The sequence below is a fragment of the Corvus brachyrhynchos genome, unplaced genomic scaffold (assembly GCF_000691975.1).
Source record: "Corvus brachyrhynchos isolate BGI_N302 unplaced genomic scaffold, ASM69197v1 scaffold310, whole genome shotgun sequence".
NCBI classification, from domain to species: Eukaryota; Metazoa; Chordata; class Aves; order Passeriformes; family Corvidae; genus Corvus; species Corvus brachyrhynchos.
Window position 1 is genome coordinate 624,639 of NW_008236213.1, and position 7,835 is coordinate 632,473.

Genomic DNA, 7,835 nt, shown 5'->3' on the forward strand with positions numbered 1-7,835 from the left:
ACTGCAGGTGGGGTCTCAGCAGAGCAGAGCAGAGGGGCAGAATCCCCTCCCTGGCCCTGCTGGACGCGCTGCTTTGGATGCAGCCCAGGACACGTTTGGCTCTCTGGGCGCGCATGGCTGGGTCATGCCCAGCCTCTCACCCACCAGCACCCCCAAGTCCTCTCAGGGATGTTCTCAACCTGTTCATCCCCAGCCTAGATTGATACCAAGGTTTGCTTTGACCTGGTGCAGCACCAGCACTTGGTCTTGTTAAACCTCATGAGGTTCCCATGAGCCACTTCTCCAGCTTGTCCAGGTCCCTCTGGATGGCATCCCATCCTTCAGGAATGTCAACTGTACCACTCAGCTTGGGGCCATCTGCAAATCTGCTGAGGGTGCACTTGACCCCTCTGTGCCATTAATGGAGATGTTAAATAACACTGGTCCCAATACGAACCTCTGACTGTCACCACTTGTCCCGGATGTCCATTGGGACTTTGAGCAGTTGGCCACTACCCACTGGATATGACCATCCAATGAATTCCTTATCCACCAAACAGTCCACCTATTGAATTCATCTCTCTCCAACTTAGAGAGAAGGATGTTGTGGAAGACTGTGTCAAAGGCTTTACAGAAGTCCAGATAAATGACATCCATAGCCCTCCCCTTTTCCACTGATGTGGAAAAGTCACTCCATCATAGAAGGGCATTGGGTTGGTCAGGGAGGACTTGCCCTTGGTGAAGCTAAGCTGGATGTCCTGGATCACCTCTTGATTTAAGGCATGTTTCCATGTACGTTAGCGCAGCTTCCAGGAAGATCTGTTCCATGATCTTCCCAGGCACAGAGGTGAGGCTGACAGGTTGGTAGGTCCCAAGGTCCTTTCTACCCTTTTCTAGGATTGGTACCATGTTTCCCTTTTTCCAGTCACCTGGGACTTCATCTGACTGCCATCACTATCTTCTTCAAGTGCCAGCTGAAGCAAACACAGAACACTTCTGAAAGCCTGAGAAAATAAATCTTCTCAATTTCTACCTACCAGTTCAAAGTCTCCCAAGATTTAGGGCCAGCAGAATTCTTGAATGCCACTGGGTTTTATTTAGTTGCAGCTTCTGACTAAGTTGCTTATTCTATATGTCTGTAAAGGTAATGCAACATACTAACAATGGCCTAAGAAATACACATTGAAGGTAACTCTGTTTAAGAAAAAAAAGGCTTTTGAATATGGTAAATAGAATAGGAAAATGCCTAACATAGTGGTCAGTTAGGAGCAGTGTCCTGGTATTTTTCACAATAAATAGTAAAGGAGGTTAAAAATAAAATATAAAAATAGAACAGCCTCTGATATGGTCTGCTAGGTCCAAGTGTTCTGTACCACTCTGATGTTATTTTGAAACAGTGAAGAAGTGACTCAACACAGTAAAACTGGTAACTTTCTAAAGCCAGTTTCTGTCACCATTTTCCTATTTACAAACTGATTTTACGTGAAGTGCAAATTAAGATAATTCCACTCAATGCCTGTGGGCAATAAGACATTAAAGACTTCATTATGTCTTTGGTGCTTAATTCAGACTTACATGCCTATATATTAAAACAAGAGCCTTGAACTCCAGATATCGTGCTATCATGAAAAACAGTCAACATCCTCATCTCAAATTAAGGTAAATGTCTTCCTTGCTGTTTTACAAATGGTCCAAGCCAACATTGCTGGTTTTTCTTGTAATACAATATGTACATGGCTGGGAATTTGCGATGCTTCCAAACTAATTCAGGATTCATCTGTCTCCAGTTGTGCAAGTTTACGTAAAAAAATGGGACAAAATGGTTCTGTCCTTCATTCTTCAATCTCAGGGCAGATTTTGTGAGCAAATTCAACCTTAAACATTACAAGACTGGATCACTTATTGCACAACTAATTTGCCAGCTGTAGGTCTCAAGGCAGAAAGTCTCTTCAAATTCTGCCTTTCTCCAAATTAGCCCTCCCTTTACAGGAAACCAAAATAAACACAATCTCATCCTTCCCAAAGAGATCCTCACCTCCTTCTGGTCTTGCTCCTGACATATCCTCTTTGTGAAGGTTCAGATATTTCTACTTCCTCATGACAGAGTACCTGTAAGACCTCTCCAGTCTGTGGAAATCCATATCCTCTTCTTATTATGGGTCCATCCAGTCTCCAGTTCTCTGTTCTAGCCCATGAACAATCCTGTTTCTTTTCCACACCAAGTAACATTAGGATCCACTGAGTTTCACCATTTTATCTTCCTTGAGAGAATTTTTCCCGCAAACCAACTCCACAGAAAGAGACTGTCAAATCTTGAGGGATCTTAGCAGTAAATAGAAATACTCAACAAGAGACATGAAGAAAAGGGAGCTGAATTCCTCTCGCGGATGCTCACTGACAGCACAAGAGGCAGTAGACAAAAACTGAAATGTGAAATTTCATTTGAACACAAGATATGAGGGTGGTCAAAGAGGCTGCCCAGCAGGCTGTGGAGATCTCATCTGTGGACATACTCAAGAGGCAACTGGACATGGCTCTGGGCAAGCTGCTGCAGCTGACCCTCTTGAGCAGGAGGGTAAACTAGATGACCTCATGAGAATATTCCAACCAGGATGATTCTGTGAAATCTCATTTCCAGCTGTGTGAGCTTGTTCGAATGCTCTCCCTCAACAACGGGACTCTCTAGATTTACATTTCACCAGCCCCAAGCAAAACATGACACACAAGGGCTGACTGAACCATCTGTCATGAGGCAGATCAGCATTTGCCAGCACTACACTTCATCCACCTTTATGTTGCTACTTGCGTTGGTTTTGCATGGCCTGTTTTTTGGTAGCAGGGGAGCCACAGAGGTGGCTTCTGTGAGAAGCTGCTGGAAGCTTCCACTGTGTCCAGGAGAGCCAATCCCTGATGGTTCTGAAGATGGACGTCCTGCTGGCCAAGCCTGGGCCAATTAGAGATGATGGTAACACCTGTGTGATAACATATTTAAGAAGAAATTAAAACAGAAGTAGTTTTTGCACAATTTTTATTCCATCCAGAGAAGAGGAGGTGAGAACATGTGAGGGAAAACAACATGGAGACACCAAGGTCAGTGAAGAAGGAGGGGGAGGAGATTCTCCAGGCGCCGGAGCCCAGGTTCCTCTGCAGGCCGTGGTGCAGACCATGGTGAAGCCGCTGTGCCCCTGCAGCCCATGGGTCCATGGGGAATGCAGAGATCCACCTGCAGCCTGTGGGGGACGTGCCCCTGCCGGAGCAGGTGGATGCCTGGAGGTGGCTGTGATCCAGTGGGAGACCCAGTGGAGAGAGGGCCCTTGCTTCCAGGCTGGAGCAGCCCGTCCTTGTAGGAACAAAAAAAAGAGTGACCCATGCTACAGCAGTTTTGGGAGGACTGTGCTCGTGAGATTGGGGCCACGCTGGAGAAGTTCAGGGAGAACTGTCTCCTGTGGGAGGGACCCCACAGTGTCACAGGGGAAGGACTCCTCTCCCTGAGAAGCGGAAGAAAATCTCGGGTGATGAACTGACCAAACCCCCATGCCCTGTCGTTGGAAAGGAGGGAGGGGATGGGGGAAGAAAAGGTGTCTTTAAGGGCTTATTTTACATCTATTTATCCTCTTCTGAATTTTTATTAATAAACTCACTTTGTATCTCTAAGTTGAGCCTGTTTTGCCCTTGGAGTGTTTTCTCCTGCTACTTAACTCAGGAACCCTTCGTTAAATTTTCCTCTCCTCTGCCCAGCTGCAGCAGGGGAAGGCGAGTGAGCAGCTTTCATGGGTGCCTAGCATTTGCCCAGTGTCAAACCACAACAGTACTCCACCCTGCTCAGTTATGTTCCTTGCCATTTCACAGGCAATTTTTGCCAGTTCACTATTCATCAGTGCTCCAAAACCATCCATAAAGTTTGATAATACTTAGTCCTAATACAGAAGCTTTGTGGAATCTTGCTTTAGCCAGGTTGAAAACTGCTTATTCACTCTCTTGATTTCTGCCTGTTACTTAGATGTTAGCATTTAAAGTCTGACTGCACCACCACCCAGCTTCCCTGAGAGCCTCTGCACTGCAGCCTTCTGAAGGACCAACTCCTCTCATTCAGCCATGCATTTGACACTGTACTTGCAGAATCTCAAGAAAGAGGCTGAAATAAATTTGTTGATTTCTTCACAAGTCCTTCAGGAGGTGGAGGATGAAAAGGAACTTCTGCAGAGCAGAACAATTCCTCAGGAGAGGAAATACATCAAAATGCTTCAACAAATGAGTACAGCTAGCAGCAAAAACCTAGATGAGGACTCCTGGGATCTGGGGTCTATCGGCACATGAGGCATTACAGTAACATTGAATAAAATGCTTCAAAGCTTTAAAGCCAGGTGAGAGAATATGGGACTCTCACCACTTCCTACACCCACAGCCGTTCAATAAACAATCTGCATCTTTTATTCCTGACCAGAGTGCTTGATGGCCAACATACAAGGATTTAATTTATGTATTTAAGAACTGAAAAACACAATTGCTAGTGAAGCAGCAGGCACTTGCTACAGATACATTAAACCAAAAAGCAACACCTGCTAACACAGAGTGTGGGAAAGATACAGGGCAGAGCATTTCAGCAGCTGAACAAGGTGAAAAGCTGTTTGTGCATGTAGTTGTTGCATGTAAACTTCCTTGCATACCTGCCTGAGGTTTAAAGTTGAGTTCGTAAAGCATCAGGGTGAAAGTATAGTTTTTAAAGTCTCTGTTCCTTTGCAAGCTCAGTCAGTGAATCAGGAGTCATTCCCACAATCTAGATGTATGAGAATTTCTAGTTTTTCTCAGTATCCTATAAAAATATCTGCAAGATATCTTTGTCATTTTAGTAAAAAAAAAAACCAACAAAACCAAAACCAAATTGAAACAGTTAATAAATAGATTACTTCCCATTAAAATAAAGACTACTTGGTTTAAAATACTTCTGAAATTACTCATGGTGTAGTTTTGAGACACTGCCATGCAACAAAATAACCAGCTGTACACTTTCTCTGCTCAGAATTTACCTATCAGCAATTTCCATTTTCTCAAAGTGCTAAGTTATTGGATATTGTCTATATCATATGACCAATTCAATTGTTTCCTGAATAACTCATGAAACATTCTTAGTTTAAATCACAACTACCAACCATCAGGCAGGCCCCACAGCCTTCTGTTACTTTCCCTGATTAACACCAAAGATTGTTCTGGTGCAAATATCAGAAAAACAAATGTAACTTTTGGGTCAAATATTCGCTTCACCTAAACATTTTCTGTTGCTTTTTAAATGCTGCTTTAATAATAATTTTTGCTGGTTAAAACTCCAGTGGGAGGGGATGACAACCTGCAATCACAGTCAATATGACTAATTTTTTGTCCTCGTTTTAAGCAGTGTCTCTTCATTAGCACTACACTCCATTATAGAATTGGATAAGCTTTCCAGAGATTAATATAAAACCTGAAAACTGAAAACTTTCCTACTATCTGAATATGCACATTCAGAGAATTGTTTTACCTAAGAATATTAATTGTGAACGTTTTGGACTTTTCACAGGTTTAGAAGTGACAGCTTGACTTCAAAATTGGCTTGTACTTTATTAAAATCAGGTTAAGAAATCTTTAAAAAGAGAAAAATACAGCATTAAACCTTAGGTCAAGTAATATACTTCTGTCGAGCATTTTCCCTTCTTCAGAAAGAGAACAAAAAGTCAACTGCCTGCACAACTCCAGCCCAGGTAAACTTCTTTTCCACCTGCCAATATCCACTGCTTACTTCAGAAATGACACACACCTTGATGTGGGTTGTGATTTTGTTCCCTATAATCAACTTCTGAGAGGCATGCTCTACTTACGTTTATGTATTGCTGGTGGAATTTGTTTGTTTGCAGCAAATTCTTTTACTTCTTTTCACTTCATTTTAGACCAAAACTGATCACCCATTCTGTGTAAATTTGAAAACTCATTCCTTCATGATAAGTATTTTCAAGCATGCAATATAAACTAGTTAGTGCAGTAGTACACACTCAGCCTAACAAACTGCTGCCCTGCCACTGTGAGGAGCAGAGGATGTAACACTTGTAAGCACTTCTTATGAATACCCAATTAAATTTTAAAGGGGGTTTGTGGTGATCTGTTTACTCACTGCTTTTTTAATCCCATATTGCTCCCCCACTTTCCCCTGCTCTAGCCCTGGCCGCTCCCTCAGGTTCTCACTATTGGTTCCTGTACCCCACCTCCGCCCAGGGACCGCCCCTGAGCCCCTGACAAAACCCCCCTGCGCCCGGATCATGAGGTCTCTCTGCCTCTGGGGGTCGCTGGGACAAGATGCGACTGTTAAAAGATCCTCTTAAACCCCCATGGAAAGACCCTTCTCACCTCCTTCACCATCACTGGTTGTAAGGCTGACAGCTGCCGGAGCAAAACCGCGGAGCCGTCCAAAATGGACTGCGGGAGGGCAACCATGGTCGCACTGCCCTGAGCAGCTCCGCTGAGCTCTCAGGGAAAGCTGCAGCTCGCTAAACTAAACCTAGCACTACTACAGGGGTTGTCTCCACTTAATTTGATTTCATTTTCCCAAGAGTCAGCAAAATGTGTTATGAACAAGCTATTGAACCTTATGAAATGTTTCTACTGAAGTAGTCAAATCTGATTACCTGGTGATTAGTCATCATTATTAATTGCAGTTAGCAGTAAGCTGGAAATTATGAACATTTTAAAATTAGTAATCATTTACTTGTTGAAGCAGCAGCATTGAAGCAAGACAAGTAAATGAGTCTGAAAAGCCTTCAAAATGTGTATGTGTTACAAAGGTGTTGCTTCTGCTAAATGAAGATGTGCCATGTTCACTGTTCCATATGTGAACTGCAATTTAGGAGCATTACTAGAGTTTGGAATTGAATAAAAACTAAGGAAAAAAGGCAAGCATACTAAACACTATTGAATATTAACTGCAAACCTGGTATCTGCGGTAATATGATGTAAAGAAGTGATTTTATCATTGCTGAATCATCAGAGAAAAGAGCACATCTGTTACAATTTGTAGCTACAAGCTAGGATTCTGCTTAGGACTTTGGCCTTCTCTCCAGATACCCTGGGAGAACATGTCTGAATACCTGATTTTCCCTCCTGCAAATCCTCTAAGGCTTATAATCATGGAATCACAGAATGGTTTGGGTTGGAAGGGACCTTAAAACCCCTGCTCCAACCCCTCTGCCATGGGTACAGACACCTTCCACTAGACCAGGGTGCTCAGAGACCCATCTGAAATAGTCTCTAAATTTAGGGGAAATACACTGGAAAAAGCTGATGAGTCATTTGCCTATGCAAAGACCCTGAGGAGAAAGAACTAGACATGAATGGCCTGCACGTGTGTTCGTCCCTGGAATGGTGGAACCCCTTCTCAGTGAAGGAACTGTTGGAATCCTGAGTTCAGAGAATTTCAGTCTTTCAGTGCTGACAGGCAATGATCCTCAGAAGCACACTGCATTTGACATGAGGCCTTGGGAAAGGTTTCCCAAATTGTGTGGTAACACTGAGGTTGTTGCTGTGTAATTAAAGTTATATCACTGGGTAGAATATGTAGAGATGTAGAAAAATTAGGTTTATGGGATTTAGTAACAAGATGGAGGATTTTGGGTGTGGGTTTGTTCTTCTTTCCTCCTTCTTCACAAATCTGGGTGTTCTGGTATTGGTTCAAAAAACCCGCAGTGCAGATCATGAATAATTAGTTATTAGATTATAAGTAAAAATAAATTAGTTTGCATTCCATAATTGGATAGTGTGGACTTTAAATGGCCTTGGAAGTTAGAACTCGGGGCCATTTTCTGTTGGGGCCCTCCCCCCGCCATGTACGCCTG